Source organism: Macaca nemestrina, chromosome 12 (assembly GCF_043159975.1).
Source record: "Macaca nemestrina isolate mMacNem1 chromosome 12, mMacNem.hap1, whole genome shotgun sequence".
NCBI lineage: Eukaryota > Metazoa > Chordata > Mammalia > Primates > Cercopithecidae > Macaca > Macaca nemestrina.
Window position 1 is genome coordinate 34652680 of NC_092136.1, and position 19343 is coordinate 34672022.

At 38.5% G+C, this 19343-nt stretch overlaps 1 long non-coding RNA gene across 2 annotated transcripts in view; it reads right to left on the reverse strand.

Annotated features, from left to right (window-relative positions):
- Positions 1–3416: 3416 nt before the first annotated feature.
- Positions 3417–19343, reverse strand: part of LOC105471487 (uncharacterized) — a 73844-nt gene continuing 57917 nt past the window's right edge. For both annotated transcript variants that reach the window (XR_981167.2, XR_981165.2), the window contains 6 exons: positions 17085–17197; positions 15675–16666; positions 15506–15577; positions 9965–10010; positions 7970–8036; positions 3417–6351 (listed from right to left, as the gene is read on the reverse strand). This is a non-coding gene — a long non-coding RNA (uncharacterized lncRNA). The remainder of the gene's footprint in view (positions 6352–7969; positions 8037–9964; positions 10011–15505; positions 15578–15674; positions 16667–17084; positions 17198–19343) is intronic.

Genomic DNA, 19343 nt, shown 5'->3' on the forward strand with positions numbered 1-19343 from the left:
CTAGCCACATGGAGTTATTTGAGCACTTGAAATGTGCCTAGTGCCACATTTATTATTAATTTAATTCAATTTACATTTAAATTGCCACTTAGAATAGTGGCAATACAATCATTGGACGGCACAGTTCTGGGGACTGTAAACTTGGTCTTTGTGCTTTGTTAAAGCTTCAGCTGCTTTTCTAGGGTATTTTGTGTTTTCAAAACAGGAAGGGTCAGCCCTCAGTCATGTAGTGGTCTCTCTAGAACAGCTTTCTTCAACCTTTGAGCGTTACTACTTCCCCTATCCACTAAGGAGCCTTTTAGACTTTTTTTTTTTTAATGTTAACCTTGTGATGGTTAATTTTATGTGTCAACTTGACTAAGCCACAATGTGCCTAGACATTTGGTCAGATGTTATTCTGGGTGTTTCTGTGAGGGTCTATTTGGATAAGATTAACATTTAAATCTGTAGACTAAGAAAAGCAGATTGTCTTCCCTAATGTGGGTGGCCTCATCCAATTGGTGAAGTACTGAACTGAACAAAGAAGCTAACCCTACCCGCAACAAGACAGAAGTCTCCTGCCTGAAGTCCTTTAAATTGGGACTTTGGCTCTTCCTGGTTCTACTGTAGGCTGTGGGCCTTCAAACTTGAACTGAGACAGCAGCTTAATGAATTTGGGGCTTGCTACCCTCCATCATGAGCCAATCAATTTCTTATAATAAATCTCCCTCTCTCTCTCTCTCTCCATATATGAGATATTTTGCATTCTTTTTCATACTAAAAGTCTTCAAAACATAGTATTTTATATTTATATAATATTTCAGTTCAATGTGGTCACATTTCAAGCACTCTATAGCCACATGTGGCTATTAGTTCTCATTGTATTGGATAGCAGAGTTCTAAAATGTTCATTCTCTTTGGGGACGATGTTGTACACAAAGGGTTAAAAGTTGAAATTGATTCTAGAGAATGAGGAAATCTTACTCACTTTATATATATTATATATACACACACATTTTATATATAAAGCGAGTAAGATTATATACAGTGCATAAGAAGATATACATTTTATCTATGGCATTACATTTTCATATATATGAAATACATATGTATATATGTAAATATATGAGATTTTGAAAAGGAAGAAAAGTAAATTCTGTATATATACTTACATATATTTTATATTTATATGTATGTCCTATTTGTTCTGTTTCTCTAGAGAACTCTTGACCAATATGCTTGTCATGAATTTTAATACCACAGATAACCTGTATATATTTTTGTGTACTGCATGTACATCTGTGCCTTATACATAAAATGAGTAAGATTAACACACTCTAGAATCAATTTCAACTTTTGCCTGATTGTATACAACATTGCTCCCAATGAGAACGAACTTTAGAACGGTGCTGTTGAATACTGTGACAGCCAGTAGCCATGCGTGGCTATGAGCACTTACCAATAATAGACAAGAAGAGAGCCAAATCATGGGTGAACTCTCATTCACAATTGCTACAAAGAAAATAAAATACCTAGGATTACAACTTACAAGGGATATGAAGGACCTCTTCAAGGTACTACAAACCTCTGCTCAAGGAAATAAGAGAGGATGCAAACAAATGGAAAAAAATTCCATGCTCATAAATAGGAAGAATCAATATCGTGAAAATGGCCATACTGCCCAAAGTAATTTATAGATTCAGTACTATTCTCATCAAGACACCACTGACTTTCTTCACAGAACTAGAACAAACTACTTTAAACTTCATATGGAACCAAAAAGAGCCTGTATAGCCAAGACAATCCTAAACAAAAAGAAAAAAGCTGGAGGCATCACACTCCCTGACTTCAAAGTATACTACAAGGCTACAGTAACCAAAACAGCATGGTACTGGACCAAAACAGAAATATAGACCAATGGAACAAAACAGAGGCCTCAGAAATAACACCACACATCTACAACTATCTGATCTTTGACAAACCTGACTAAAACAAGCAATGGGGAAAGGATTTCCTATTTAATAAATGGTGCTGGGAAAACTGGCTAGCCATATGCAGAAACCAGAAACTGGACCCCTTCCTTATACCTTATACAAAAATTAACTCAAGGTGGATTAAAGACTTACACGTAAAACCTAAAACCATAAAAATCCTAGAAGAAAACCTATGCAACACCATTCAGGACATAGGCATGAACAAAGACTTCATGACTAAAACACCAAAAGCAATGACAACAAAAGCCAAAATTGACAAATGGGATCTAATTAAACTAAAGAGCTTCTGCATAGCAAAAGAAACTATCATCAGCATATACAGGCAACCTACAGAATGGGAGAAAATTTTTGCAATCTATCCATCTGACAAAGGTCCAATATCCAGAATCTACAAGAAACTTAAACAAATTTACAAGAAAAAAAAACCCATTAAAAAGTGGGCAAAGGTTAAGAACAGGCACTTCTCAAAAGAAAACATTTATGCGGCCAAAACAAACATATGAAAAAAAGCTCTGTATTACTGGTCATTAGAGAAATGCAAATCAAAACCATAATGAGATACCATCTCACACCAGTTAGAATGGTGATCATTAAAAAGTATGGAAACAACAGATCAACAGATGATGGTGAGGACGTGGAGAAATAGGAATGCTTTTACACTGTTGGTGGGAGTGTAAATTAGTTCAACCATTGTGGAAGATAGTGTGGTGATTCCTCAAGGATCTAGAACCAGAAATACCATTTGACCCAGAAATCCCATTACTGGGTATATACCCAAAGGATTATAAATCATTCTACTAAAAGACACATGCACACACATGTTTACTGCAGCACTATTTACAATAGCAAAGACATGGAACCAACCCAAATGCCCATCAATGATAGACTGGATAAAGAAAATGTGGCACATATACACCACAGAATACTATGCAGCCATAAAAAAGAATGAGTTCATGTCCTTTGCAGGGACATGGATAAAGCTGCAAACTATCATCCTCAGCAAATTAACACAGGAACAGAAAACCAAACACTGTATGTTCTCACTCATAAGTGGGAGTTGAACAATGAGAACACATGGACACAGTGAGGGGAACATCACACACTGGGGTCTGTTGGGGGATGGGGGGGCAAGGGGAAGGAGAGCATTAGGACAGATATTTAATGCATGTGGGGCTTAAAACCTTGATGACAGGTTGATAGGTGCAGCAAACCACCATGGCAGGTGTATACCTATGTAACAAACCTGCACGTTCAGCACATGTATCCCAGAACTTAAAGTAAAATAAAATTTAAAAAAGTTATAGACAAGAAAAAAAAGTGGCTAGTTTGAACTGAAATGTTAAATAAATATAAAATACACACTAGATTTTGAACACTTAGTATGAAAAAGAACACAAACTATCTCAACATTTTTATATTAATTACATGTTGAAATGATGGTATTTTGGGTGTATTAAGTTAAATTAAATATAGTATTAAAATTAATTTCACCTCTTTCATTTTGCTTTTGTAATGTGGTTACTAGAATATTTGTAAATACATATACATCCTGCATTACATTTCTATTGAACAGCACTGCTTTGGAGTGAGCTCCTCATACTTGGCCTGTCTGAGATACATAACCCTGTCACTCATAGTTGATAATAACTGTCAATAGTTGGCAATAATTCTTAATGGCTCTAGTGTAGATATGACCTACTTTGTCCTACAGAATTTACTTCTTGGCTTTCTAAATCTCTATGCTACCATAATTTAATAAAAAGAATCAGATGATTATGTCCCTCTTGATGGAGTCTATGATTTGTATTTATGTAGTTGGTTCTTAACACATTGCGGTTAAGCTTCTCTGATAGTTTTTAAAATCACAAATATAAAATACAGTTGAAAAATCTCAGTGAACCAAGCCCAGGCAATTATGTATCTTCAGTATGTAATTCCATTATCTGCTCTTCTATGAAAAATGAATTTTAAGGAATCCATTTCATTGGTTGTCAACTTTATTTTAGATCAACCTCATTGCATTTTTTAATTGTTGCTATCTTTCTTATATATTCCTTTCAGTTTCCCAGCATCTCATGTTTAGCAACACACCGGAGCATATGAAACAGAAAGAGAACAGTGAACTCTGAGCACCATCCATAACTTTCCACCAGGCAAATGGGTTTAAGATCAGACAGACTTGGATTTTGGTTCTATATGGTTGTAAACAAACAAATAAACAAATGAACAAAGCAACTGTTTTCTTCTATTATATTCTCAACCAAACATAAAACACTTTTGACATCAAATTTGTGGAATTTTCCCCCTACACTGCAAGCAATTCTCCAGTGGACACCAGTGGGGTGTCCTACAATTTAACTCGATTCTGACAATACCTACCTGGAGTCAGAGTCAGATCTCACAGGGCGAGGACTCAGCACCACAACACTGCCCCTCACTCCAGATACTAATCACAAGTATGGGTCTCTAGAACTTCTGACTGACTATCTATAAATTGGTGGTTCCCAGAACCCCCTCAGGTTTGCTTAATTAGCTAGAGTGGCTCATAGGATTCAGGGAAACACTTTATTTACACTTGCCAGTTAATCATAAAGAATATTACTATGGATACAGATTAACAGCCAGATGGGTGAAATGCATAGTGCAAGGTATGGGGAAAGGGGTGCTTGAACTTCCATGCTCTCTCCAGGGCACCATCCTTCTAGCATCTCCACATGTTCAGCAACCTTGCATCTCTCTGAATCCCAGAATTCAGGGATTTTTATGGAAGCTTCATCACATAGGCAAGACTGATTACTAAAAATCTCCAGACCCTCTCTGCTTCCTGGAGGATAGGGGCTGAGGCTGAAAGTTCCAAGCTTCTAATCAAGGCTCAGTCTTTCTGGTGACCATCCCCAATCCAGTAGCCCATCAAGAGTCACTTCCTTAGGAAAAAAAAAGACACATGTATTACCCAGAAAATTCTAACGGATTAGGAGCACCATGTCAGGAAGTGCAATGAAAGACCCAATATCAGAACCAAAGATATACCTAGCACCCCTATTAGTCATGAAACTACAAGGGCTTTAGTAGCTTTGTGCCAGGAACCAGGGGCAGAGACAAAAATATATATTTCCCATTACATCACAATATCACAGGTTTATATATGAAGATTTATACATGTCTGCAATTCTCTAATTCCTAAAACAGAAAATGAAAATAGTAATAATAATCTCTGTCTGAAAATGACCATTGTGGGAAGTATATGAGAGAATGCAGATAAAGTGTCTAGCAAATTGCTAGCACATGATAAACACTCTCTAAATGTTATCTATATTATTATTAATTATTATTATTATGACTATTTATTCTCTAACTTAATACTGGATCCCTGTAAAGAAGAAAAGTCATCGCTAATACCCTGCAGAATGTTCTGAAATGATAATGCATCTGGGAAATGAGTTAGAAGTAAGAGTAAGATAAAGTTTTCCCTTTTTATAGAGCTCAAAACTTCCTTCATTCACAATGAATATTCTATTTCAAGTATATTAGTTTTCTGTTGCTGAGTAACATATTGCCACAAACTTAGTAGCTTCAAACAGCATGCATTTCTTCTGGAGCTCAGAAGACCAGAAACGTGTGGCTGGGTCACCTGCTTAATCTCACAAGTCTGAAATCAATGCAGAGGCAAGAATGGGCTCTTATTTGGAGGCTCTGAGGAAAAATCCATTTCTAAACTTACTCTGGTTGTTGGCTGAATTCTGTCCCTTGAAGTTATAGCCTGGAGGTTCCTCTCTTCTTACTGGCTGCCAGCCGAGATCCACTTTCAACCCTTACAGTTGTCTACATTCCTTGCCTCATGGCCCCTTCCATCTCCAAGTCACCAAGGCTGCATCAAAGCTTTCTTGTGCTTGGAATCTCTGGCTTCTCTGACGCTGCCCTCTAGTCTTGAATTTAAAGGGTTCACCTAATTAGATTGAGTCACCTCGAAATTTTTTGTATCTTAATGTTGACTAACTTGAGGCCTCAATTACATCTGTGAAATCCTTTCAAAGCGACACTTAAATTAGTGTTGACTGAGTAATGAGAGAAGGAGTGTATATACCAGGAGCCAAGAATTTTGAGGATGCTCTCGGAATTCTGGCTACCACGCTCAGTGTGTTCTCTCATTTAGTGATGTTAACAGGACTCAGAAGTGAAAAGAACTGTGGTCTGCTCATTCTCATTTTCTCATGTGACCAGGATACCGCTGAAACAGCACTTGCTTCTCTCAAGGATATTCAGAGATGTCTGCCCAGTTCAGACCCAATGCTTTAAAAAAGGTTGGATGATTCATCTCATGCAGTCTGAAAGCCACATTCTTCAACAAATAGAAATTATTTGATATGAATTTGTTTTCCTGCAAGAGGGTTGGAAATATTTATTTTAAAAACAAAGCTTTAAAAAAGTGTATCAAGATGTTTTCCTTATATAAACACAAAACATACCTGAAAAATTTATATGAACCAATAGAGGAAAGAAAAATAATCTCTAGTCCTGTCACATAAATCTAGTCCTTTAAACATTTTGGTATATTTTCTTCCAATCTTTTTTCTATGTATTAAAGTTTTTTAATAGTTACTCTGATACCAAATATTAATTTTTGTTTTCTACTTTTTCCCACTTTGCATTAAAACCTAAGCAGTTCCTTATGTTATGTTATTTCGTAATCTTTTGATTATTGCCTCGTGTCTCCTGCATGAGTGTAATTATAACTTACATACCATTTACCTGCTGTAGCTGCTTAGGTTGTCTCCAATTTCCCGTTATCATAAGTACTGTTTCAATAAAGAGCTTTTTGCATAAAACTTCTGCATTTAGTATTATTTTCCTAAGAATTGTTTATAGAAATGAAATCTCTTAGCAAAAGATAGAAGATTTCATTTTAATCCTATCTTTATGTACTTCCTGAGATGTTCTTAACAGAATTCCCCTTTGGTCTCCTTTTAAAAGCCACTTTATTCTCCATTGTTGAAATTGAACTGGGGATAAGATATTGATTAGTTGCAACCATTGACTACTCATTGACTCTCTTTGCACTTGGCAAAATAAAGCTCAGAACTCTCTTGGGAGTTGTGAGGGAACAAGGGGCAGGGCAGAGGCACCGCCACCACTGCTGTTTGAAAAGATATTTCAAGGACAGTGAAAGCAACAAATCCTATAATTGTCAACCACAATGAAAATAAGCTAGCTTTAAAGAAGAAGACCTCACACATTTAATACCACAATCTCTCTTTGTGAAATTATCATTCCCAAGCTGTGGTACCTAGAGAGTTATGTGGTCCATGAAAAAGGATAGCTCAATGTCACTTTTGTGTAACTGCAGCTTAATAAACATTTTTAGGTCATAAGTTGACCATGAAGAGATCATTTTAGTTCACCTACATCAAAGAGATCTCCCTTTTGTTTTGGCTGTGCTTTGGCAGACAAAGGCCATGAACTTTGGCCGTGTTTGTTTTTGTTTTGTTTTAATTTTGGCCCTGCATAGTGCTGTCAAAATAAAAGATATGTTGCAGCTGTTCTTTGAGAGATTTATGCCCATGTTGTCTCTTCCCCTCCATCCACCTCATAGATAGAAGACAGGCCCCAGTGGTAGACATTCACTAACGAGGTGGAGTAGAAATAGCATGAGCTATAGAAACAGCTAGACAGAATTGCAAATTCCTGTTCTTCCACATATGGCCTGTGGGACCAGGGGCAAATAATTTATTTAATTTTTATGAGCCTTTGCTTTCTCATCTGTAAAATGGAAATGGTGATGCTTATATTGAAATGTGGTTTGTAACAAAACTTTTCAAGACTTCACCAATCCAAAATGATTATGCCTCTTAATTCTTACTTGGTGACTTCCATCTCAGCACATGTAACCACCCTCCCTCACCACAACTGACCACCTCTGAATTATTTTTGGGACTTCCAGGTACATCTCCTGTCTACATTTTATTCATTTATTCAACAAATATTTATTAAAGTCATACCAGATGCCAGGAACTGGGGATCAGTGAACAAGACAAATAAGGTCCCTGCTTTTGTGGAGTTGACATTCTAGTGAGAAGAGAGATAAGAAAACAAGTTAAGCATATTTATATTAAGCAATGATGAGGAATACCAAGGAATATAAAACAGGGTTGGGGTAGAAGATAGAGAATGGGGAGCGAAGTGCCTGAGGCCTTTCTGGGGACAGATAATTGAGAATATCTGCCGGCCACTTAAGCCATCTGCTTCATAACTGCTTCTGTTGATGCATTCTTAGGAGGGAGGGCCTGTGGTATGTGGTTGGAGGGAGTTGCCAGTGCAGTGGGATACTCTGATTCTGGATTTTCCCCCTTTCCACTTGGTTTAATGATACCACTCAGTTCCCAAAGCGCGATGCCTCCTAGTCTTTTTATTAACCTAGAACCAACCGTTAGGTTCTTTCCCTACCCCCTCCATCCCAACTGTAAAGACTAAAGTATTCCTTAATGGTCTTTGAAAACAACTCGATCCTTCTCAGGTCAAAACAAAAGCCCTCATACTTATCAAGTCATGCACATGAATGCTTTGATGGGGAACACTGCGTCTACCACCCAGGTGCCCACCAGAAGGCAGTATGTTAAGTCCTTGCTTAACATTGTCCACAGGTTCTTGAAAAAGGAAACTTTGAGTCAAATGACCTATAACGAACCAATCTGTTTTCCATCAGTGTTATAACAAAATTACATTGAAGGAAGACAACATTATTTGAAGACCTGCTGTATATCGCTTAGCTTAAAGTAGCGGTGTCTGAGAACCTACAGAGGACGTTAAGTGGCAGTTGAATCTGACTTTTCCGCTTGGTAGCTTTGTAACGCTGGGAAAATTGGTGTCCTTATCTGTAAAAGGGCCAGGAATAAAGCTCTACCTCATGTGCGTTTTGTTTGTTTGTTTGTTTGTTTGTTGTTGTTTTTAAGAATAAAACAAGGTAATACAGATAAAGTGCTTCCAATCATGCCTGCCAAATAGTAAATGCCAGTGGGTTTTATCATTACATAAAGGCAAAAGGCTTTAGACAGTGGATCCATTATAAGGACTCAACATGAATCCTAGTTGATTAAAAAATAATAAAAATAGCCTGGGTGTGGTGGCTCATGCCTGTAATCCCAGCACTTTGGGAGGACGAGGTGGGTAGATCATGAGGTCAGGAATTCAACACAAGCCTGGCCAAGATGGTGAAACCCCGTCTCTACTAAAAATACAAAAAAAAAAAAAAAAAGTAGTTAGACCCGGTGGCAGGCGCCTGTAATTCCAGCTACTTGAGAGGCTGAGGCAGGAGAGTCACTTGAACCCGGGTGGCAGAGGTTGCAGTGAGCCAAGATCATGCCACTGCACTCCAGCCTGAGTGATAGAGTGAGACTCCCTCTCAAAATATGTAGATGTATAAATAAAAAGTAAAATAATAATAATAATGAAAATAAAGGAACTATAGGATCAGAGTTTGGTGGTTGAAGTCTGGGTAGGGGGAGGTCCTATGTGATGCAAATTGCTATTGTGACCAGGCCTTGTTAGAATTAGAGAACTTCTCAAGTCTTAACAACTTATTAAGGTAAGGAAAACAGTCAATTAAAGTCCAATTGAAAAGACAAAAGCCTGCCACAGGGAAAATTATAAAAATATTTTTGGTTGAGGAGCAGTTGGAAGAGTTTCCCTTAAGAAATGTTGTTTGATTTAATTGAAGTCCAAAACCACTTGGAAAAAAAAAAAAAAAACAAACAAAATCAAAAAACAAAAAAATGGCCAAGGGACCTTATGGAGAAGTCAGCTATCTTCTAATAAGTCAGTAACTAAATCCCTGTCTTTGATGAACTTCATTAATTCTTGTCCCAGGGAAGCTAGAAGCCCTTTGCTTAGTACTTTAATTGCTTTCTTCCTTCACTGTTTAAAGCCAGCTTCACAGGTGTAGACACAGAACTTATATCATACCTTCAGTGGTGTTCAAGTGGGAGGTAACACCTTACCTGAATGGTTGGTTGCTAAACTGTATGGGGTCATCTCCATGGATTCCTGCATATAGAAACCAACCCTTGGTGACTGCTCCAACCAGGTTCCCTCAGTAACCACACTGCCTGAGGCTGTTTTTAAACTATAAAACCCATAAAGTGAAATTTATTGCACTTTGCTGTATTTTACTAGAGTTAGAGGGCTCCGATAAAATTTACTGGTTAGATGTAAAACTCCATCGGTAAGAAAATGAACTGTTTTCTCAGGCACTCCTATTGGGCCATTTTGATCCCTGTCCTGAATCCCCAGACCTTGCTAGAAGGCTTTCGTCATTTCAGCATAATTGAAGACAGGTAAATATAACAACTCCAGCTTTTCAGCCTTGTGGCCAAGTCTGACAGCGCTAACCTGACCCGCACCCAAAGGCCCCAACTGATTATACTTCTGCTAACATTCACCTTGAAAGACTGCACAGTTTGCCATGCTTTCTGTTCTAAAGAGTGGAGTTGCAAATGTTGATAAGAAGCCTGGCATGCTGAGGGTGGTGCTCACTCATGAAATGAAGATAGGAGTGGGAGGTGGAAAGGAGGATAGTGGGGTCACCCTAGAGCTTCAAAGTTCATTTAATTGGACAGGACTTTTTCATTGTGCTAGGATGTTGACTTCATGACCAGAATTCACCATGTCTCAAGAAAAGTACTGTGGGGAACTAATAAAAGATGTATTTCTTCCAAAATCTTGCCCTCTCTCATCCTCTTCAAAATGTGACAGAAAGAGGAGAAGATGCGGGGAGAGATAGAGAGAGAAAGAGAGAAAAGGAAGGAAGGAGAGGGAAAGGCAGAAAGAGGGAAAGAGAGAAAAAAGGGGTAAAGGAAAAAACTTTTTGAGGAAAAAACCTGGCAATTTCTTTTCTGTTTTACATTTCCTCAACACATCTGCCCAATAGTAAACATTCTTCACTTAAAATGTTTATAGATGCATGTATGTGTGTGTGTGTAATGCAGTAAGGCAGTGTTTCCCAAAATGTGGAGTGCTGTGAGTGCTGTGCAAAATGTTTTAGGTGAGCAATGGATGAATTTATTTTAGTACTCATGATTTATTTTGACACAGATTAGAATAATACTGGTTTTCTACTTATCACAGTGATGAAAAAATCTATTTTTAAAAATAAATGGCCGGGCATGGTGGCCCACGCCTGTAATCCTAGCACTTTGGGAGGCCGTGGTGGGCGGATCACAAGGTCAGGAGTTCAAGACCACCCTGACCAACATGGTGAAACCCCATGTCTACTAAAAATGCAAAAATTAGCCAGGCGTGGTGGTGTGCACACCTGTAATCCCAGCTACTCAGGAGGCTGAGGCAGGAGAATCACTTGAGCCCAAGAGGTGGAGGTTTCAGTTAGCTGAGATCATGCCACTGCACTCCAGCTTGGGCAACAGAGCGAGACTCTGCCCCCCCCCAAAAAACTAACCAACCAACCAAACAAACAAACAAAACTCATATTCAATCAAATAAATCCGTGTAAAGAAAGAAAATGACACATAGCATCATAGCAACACTTTTTATGTGGTGCTGGAATGACCAATGTTTGGAAAACATTACAGTAAAGGAACTTGAGACATCTGGGGGAAATACAATTGTATTGTCTTTGTTTTGTCTTGTATTTTTTGTATCCCTCTCCCCCATTCACACACTTTGTGGGGCAGAGACACTGTTATGAGCTCTCCACACTGTTTTGTTTCCCTTTGGAGCACATGGGAAGATAGCAAATCCTTACCCTCCGTCTCCACAATGGGGCCTTGTGATTAATTCTGGTCATTGTAAAGTAGGTTATTGAAATGACTGAGGAGAAGCTCGCCATGTTCAGGTCCAGCCCGTAAGACATGATCTTTCATGAGTTATCATTCTGTCTGGTCAACTGATGGCTGATTGCTGAGGGCCCAGCTGAACTGGCTGCTTCCAGGAGCTTACAGTCTCCTGGGTAAAATCAATACACGAGTAGCTAATGATATCGCAAGGCAGAATGATACACATGCTAAAAGAAAGTAACACAGGATGTCAAGGGATTACAGGGGAAAAATGAAAATGTAATAAAAGCAAAGACAACAGCAGCATTTATGGAGTTCATGCTATGTGCCAGGAGTTGTGCTGAGCACTTTACTTGCATTATCCCCTTTAATCCTCAGTGCAACCCAACTAAGAAAGAAAGTAACATTTAAGAGGTAGAATGACTGGCCTGGGTTCCCTTATTTCCTGTCAAGGCCAGAATTTAAATACAGGAAACTTGAAAAAGAGGCCAACTTAACTAGCATACACAGTCTGATTAGCTGCAGAGATGAGAAAAAGTGGATGAGGTAGAGAGAAATTGAAGATGATACCACCATTTCTAGACAACATGCCAGGATAAAAAGGAATATGAATATTAACCATGATACAAGTTATTGCCTAATCTCACCCATTTCTTGGTGAGAACAAATATTTCCATTTATACCATGTCGAATTTAGGATACTGATGGGTCTTTCGTTGAAAATGGTACTTAGAAATGCAAATCTGTGTATCAGAAGATAGATCAAGTCCCCAAGTAAAGATCTGGGGGTCACTAGCACTCAGGAGCTAAGTGTAACCAGAAAACAGGTCAAAATCATGTAAGGAGAGAATGCAGAAGAGGTTAAGAGCACTGATAATACTTGAAACTACCTTTTCTTAAAGACATAGAATAACAAAGAGAAGTAAGTAACAGAGACACGAAGAAACTGCGAAAGAACTAGAAGGGCTCTATGTAGAGTCAATGTAATTCCCTTCAATAGCTATCTTTGTAGTGCTCATTAAGTCTAAGGCACTAAACCAGGCTTAATGGATGATTCTACATAGATGCCTAAATACTTTCCCTCTATCCAGGAAAGCATCCTTCCTTCTGTACATATGATAATAAAGGACTAGAAAGAGAGAAAGGTATGTACAGTCAATTTCAAAGATGTTCTACCTCTGCTGCCCTTTGACACTGGATATACACAGGAGACCACTTTGATCAAATGAATTAAATGAGTTTAAACAAACAACTAGGCAAATCAGCAAGCAACTTTTCCCACTGATCTTCTCTAGTCTTTTTCCTTTTTCTTTTCTTTTTCTTCTTTCCTGACTTGGCTAAATCTATGATTCTAATGTCTCCAATCCTATTCTTTTCACTATTCCCAATCCCAGGTTAAAGTTGCTTTGTCATATTAAAACTAAATAGAGGAGCAATTGTTTTTGTGGCGTTGAAGGATTATAGAGCTGCAGCATAGTTAGAAGGGACCTTCTGGTCATTATGTCTAAAACTGTTTATTTTTACTGATGAGGAAAATGAGTCAGAGGAAAGCTGAAGTGACTGGACTCATATTGTCAGTGGCTGGACGGGGCCAGACCTGGAATACCAATCTCCTGCTTTTGAATTCAGCCCTTTCTCTGTCATATTATGTTTCCCTTCCTGCAGTTTGTCCACAGTCACACAGCTAGTTGCCAGTCTCCTGCAACTACTATTTCTAAATATTTCAATTCTACAAATTCTGGTTATTCAAATATAGAATACCCCGCCCATCCTTTGGTCAAGTGATGTCCCTTAATTTGAAACCAGATTGTGAAACAAAAATTAGACACCAATCCCTGCAAAGAAGCCAGGATCCTACAAAATGCCATAATATCTTTCCTTTGAACATAAGAAAACCTTTTTGGATTCATAGATTGAAGATTTGCCAGTAGTAGGATGAATAGAAGAGAGAGTAACATAGAACAATACTGTTTTCTTTTCATAAACTCTGAACTAGTGAAGTAGTAAGTTTTTTCATATTTACCCTTAGTAATCACTTTAGCAATAGACATGATTTGTATTGTTGCAGTAATAACTCATGAGCATACATTATTAGAGGATGAAAGATACATTGAATCAAGTAGTGTTGAATTGAAAGGAAAATGGTTACAGAAATTCACTCCTGGGCTGAGAAATTATATGTCAAGCTACAGCCTAAAGCGAATTTTTATGACTGAGTTATAAACCCTTGGAAATACTGAAACACCTAACTGCAGTTGGTATCTTTATGATTAGATCACCTTTAGAAAATAGCAGATTTGCTCCAGTGGCAGTTTCAGTCCCAGGAAATGAGGAAAGGCTGTGCTGGAAGGGAACCTGCAGGCATTTTAGGCCATCTAATGAATAAAGGAAAAGGATGGGCTTAGGACCAGGACAAAGAAAAGAGATGGGGCTGGGAGGCTGGGAATAAGAAACCAAGGGGACAAGGAGAGCAGGAAAAAGAAAAATATGAAAAGGGAGAGAAATTGAGACCATTTAAATGTCAAAATAATGATTACAGATTAGAACCTATTAAACGCTATTGAATAGAATAGGAATCCATGAATCAATACTGATATAAATTAATTAATAGATAAATAGGGAAGAAGAAGATGCTCTTTTTAATAATAGAATACCAGCTAATCAATTAAGAATGAATGATGGAATCAGAAAAATCATCATTTGGCCAACATGGTAATAATAACTGATTCAAGTAAGAATGAATATACTGACTACAGTAGTGGGTAAAAATTAGATGAGAAACAGGATACTTACATACCCTCAATGTAGCTCCCCATAAGACACTTGTAAATTACAAAGGGAAAATGGTAGTGGAGAATCTGGCAGACATAACATTAAGGAAGATGTCAGAGTTGACTTACAAGTAATGGGACAAACAGACATTATGTGACTTCTGATATAATGCCCTGAAGACACACATCACTTTCGTGTTGTTCCTGCCTAAAATGTGTTGCTGGAGTCTGATCATGGGAAACCCCAAACTGAGGTTAAACCCTAATTGAGGAATATTCTATAAAATAATTGGCTAGTGCTCTTCAGAAATGTCAAGATCATTAAAGATGAGGAAAAATGGAGGAAATATTGCAGATTAAGGGAGTCTAAAGAGACAGGAAAACTAAATGCAATGTGTAATTCTGGATTAGATCCTGGTTGAGAAAAATGAAATTTGCTATACATTTGCTCTGCAAATTAGATAATAGTGTTGTATCAATGCTATTTTTTGGATTATAATAACTTTACTGTGGTTGTGAAAGAAAATATCCTTATTTTTATGATTAAATATTTAGGGGTTAAGGGGCATCTTGTCTACAACTTATTTCCAAACAACTTGGAAAATAAATTTATATTTATGGAGAAGGAGACAGCATTTGAGAGAGAGAGCAAGAGAGCTTGATAGCAAGAGAGAAAGAGAGAGAGAGAGAATAAAGCAAATATGGGACAATGCTAGCAGAGTATTTAGGGAAGCTCAGTGGAGGGTATATAATTCTTTGTACTAGTCTTTCAATCCTTTCATGTACCTGAAATTATTTCCAAAAAAGAAAGTCTTAAAGAGAAAGAATAGATGATGTTTGTAGAGGGAGGAAAGTGAAAAAGAGATAAGTATTCAATATAAAGAAAGAGAAAAAGAAAATACAAGATCACAAAAGGGAGAATAAGTGAGGAAAATAAATGTGTCAACTCTAATAAAGAACTTCAGTTTTGTGTACTTACAAAGTCTATTTCAAGGCCCATAAATCTGGGAGCTCAGAGATCCTTATGAGTTTAAGAACTCCCGAACCTGGGCTGCAAGATATAACAGGCAGGCATGTGAGCTTTTTCTTGGGAGATTTGCTAACTTTCTTTAGATCAGAAAAGATGGCCAACCCCCTCACCCACCTACCTGATAAAGTTTGAATGTGTTTCCACCCAAATCTCATGTTGAAATGTAATCTCCAATGTTGGAGGTGGGGCCTGGTGGGAGGTGACTGGATCATGGGGGAGGATTTCTCATGAATAGTTTAGCACCATCCTCTTGGTGCTGTCCTCACAATAGTAAGTGCGTTTTCATGAGATCTGATCTTTTAAAAGTGTGTGGCACCTCCCCGCCTCTCTCTTGCTCCTGCTTTTGCCATGTAATGTGCAAGCTCCCTCTTCGCTTTCCACCATCATTGGAAGCTTCCAGAGGCCTAGCCAGAAGCAGATGTCATTATGCTTCCTGTGCAGCCTGCAAAACCATGAATCAATTAAACTTCTTTTCTTTATAAATGACCCAGTCTCAGATATTTCTTTATAGCAAGAAAGAATGGCCTAACACACCAACCCTGCCTCAGAGTTTAATAAAAGATGCCCATTTAGACACGATATTTACTAGCTGCTGAATCTACCAGACTTCTCAGTAGCCTCTTTCTTCTTCAGACTTTCCCAGGAAGAGAAGAAAGGCTCCATCCTCTCCATAACGGCTTTCCCAACCTTTGTGAAGCCAGTATGTCAAGAGACGTTTGGAAGTGTCTGTCCTTCTAGAATTTGTCAATTAGTCTGGTCCACGTCAAAGGTAGGAAAATCAGAAATGATCTCTTGCTCAAAACAAAAAAACAACTTTCTTTTGTATGGCAGAATGTTATCCTTTTGAGGACCAGGACATTGCCATAGGCCTGTTTCTGTGAACACAAGAACCTCAGAGAGGCTTTGGGGAAGATGTGCACAGGGAACATGGGGCCTCTATCTTTCGGCAGAGGCCGTGGCTTCTGGGCCACAGTGATCAGGCAGTGAATGTGTCCTAAAACCTTAGGCCAAAGAAGAGAACATCAGTCGTCATTCAAATGTCTTCTGTCTTCCTGCTCTTCTTCACTTTCTGCAAGATCCTTCTTAAGCAAAAGTGAAATGTGTTGCCTCCTGTAAATAGAAAATTCTGTAAGTGGGCAGCGTCAGACATTGTGTACAAACAAGTCACCAACGCTCTTTCTCTGGCCCTCTCCCATTGCTTTCCTTTCTCCTGGTGTCATTTGCAGGCATGTACTCTGTACATGATAGTTCTGAGCAGTTCTGGATTTGCATGGTCCTTAATGAGGGTGACCACATAGCACAGTTTGTCCAGAATAGGTCCAGTTTACATCTATCATGCCAGCATGTGTATGGATAGCAATCCCTTTCACTCTCAAAAATGTCCTAGTTTGCATGATAAATCATTCACTCATTATATTTTTAATTTTCGTGATCTTAGAAGGAGATATTAAGGTGAACTCTTACTAAAAAGAGTTGCAAAAAGTCTCTAGCCCTGCTAATGTCACTTGATCACCACTGAACCAATTACCATCTCCCAGGGGATGAGGTTTTCTGGTTGGTCAGTTGGTCATGTGCTCATCTCTGAAGTTAACAAGTCATGTCTTTGTAAGTGATGGCCCTGTCAGAAAGGGAGGACTTGTTCTGGAAAAGCAAAGAGACTAATAAGCGAATATGAAATTGACATGTGACCATTATACAATACACACCTGAGGTTCTGCTCATATTTCATGTAACTAGTTGGCTGGTTTTTTATTTCACATTTTCCCTTTTCCTCCTCTCCTCATCCCCATGATTTTGTATTGCCACCCTCCCAGCCCCATCTCTTTTCTCTGACGTGGTCCTAATTGTTATTTTCTACCTCTAATGAGCTGCAAACTCTCAGAAATCAAAGCTTAGACATAGAAACAGATCTAGATGGCATAGATATTGATATAACTATAGATATAAATATAGATCCCCATCACAGGTAGAAGGCCCTTATGCCCAGAGGAAATGCTCTCCAAATGTCTTCAAAATGAATTAAACTTGGCCAGGCGCGGTGGCTCATGCCTGTAATCCCAGCACTTTGGGCAGCCGAGGCGGGCGAATCACGAGGTCAGGACATCGAGACCATCCTGGCTAACACGGTGAAACCCTGTCTCTACTAAAAATAGAAAAAAATTAGTCAGGCATGATGAAAATTACAGGCACCCTTCTGTAGTCCCAGCTACTTGGGAGGCTGAGGCAAGAGAATCACTTGAACCCGGGAGCTGGAGGTTGCAGTGAGCCGAGATCGCACCACTGTACTCCAGCCTAGGCGACAGAGCGAGACTCTGTCTCAAAAAAAAAAAAAAAAAAAGAATTAAACTTTTGAAATGAAAACTAAAACTAGTGTTCAGGTTGCAAAATAATTTATATATATATCATCTAGTTTGTTTCTCACAGAGATTTCATGAGATGAATATTCTTTTCGTCCCTTTGTTGCACTTCTGGAAACTAAAGCATAAGGTTACATACCTTTTTTAACCAAAATAATGTTACTCAGATTCCAGTTTTATGATTTTAACTTTCATGATTTTCCCCACGTCTATAAAACTGAGTACTGTTTTATTTTTTCCCATTTGTTTACCTTTCCCCCCTGCTGTAATACATGATCACTGTAAAAATAAAACAAACCAAAAACAAGGAGGGGATGGAGAGAGAAGAGGACAAGGAAAACCGTAAAGTTAAAAGGTTTGCATTCCCATTACTCAGGGATAATCAATATTAAGACTCTATTGTCTGTCTGTCTTCTTCTTTCGCTTTCTTTCTTTTTCCTTCCTTCCTTCCATCTTTTGTTCTCATCCTTCTTTCTTTTCTCCCTTTCTTTCTCTCTTTCTTTCTTTCTTTTTTCCCTTTCTTTCTTTCTTTCTTTCTTTCTTTCTTTCTTTCTTTCTTTCTTTCTTTCTTTCTTTTTCTTTCTCTTTCTCTCTCTCTCTCTTTCTTTTTCCTCCCTCCCTTCCTTCCTTCTTTCTTTTGTTTTCTTTTTTTTTCTTTCTTTTTCCTTCTTTTTAAGTTGGAGTGCAGTAGCACAATCTTGGCTCACCGCAACCTCTGCCTCCTGGAATCAAGCTGTCCTCCTACCTCAGCCTCCCCAGTAGTTGGGATTACAGGCACACACCACCATGCCTGGCTAATTTTTTGTATTTTTCTTGGAGAAGGGGTTTCACCACGTTGCCCAAGCTAGTCTTAAACTCTTGAGCTCAAGCAATCTGCTTGCCTCAACCTCCCAAGATGCTAGGATTACAGTTGTGAGCCACCACACCTGGCCTCTAGGCTTTCCTTTATGGATATGAAATATGTTGTAGACTGAATTGTGTGCCCCCAAATTGAAGTCCCAATTCCAATGTGACTATATTTGGAGGTAGAGCCTCTAAGGATGATAAAAGAAAAAACATCAGCCAAATTAAATTTAAAGGAGTTTAATTGAGCAATGAATGATTCGCAAGTCAGGTGGCCTTCTGAGCCACAGCAGGCTCACAGATTCCAGCACAGCCACATGGTGGAAGAAGATTTATGGACAGACAAAGGAAAGTGACATGCAGAAAACGGAAATGAGGTGCAGAAACAGCTGGATAGGTTACAGCTCAGCTTTTGCCTTATTTCAACACGGTCCCAACAGTTGGCTACATTTGATTGGCCAAAACTCTGTGATTGGCACAAGTGTAGGCTGTGGTTTGTTTATACCTCCACTTATTTTAGTTCACGATGTACAGGAAAACCTTTAGGCCGAACTTAAAATATGTAAGGAGGCAGCTTTAGGCTAAAC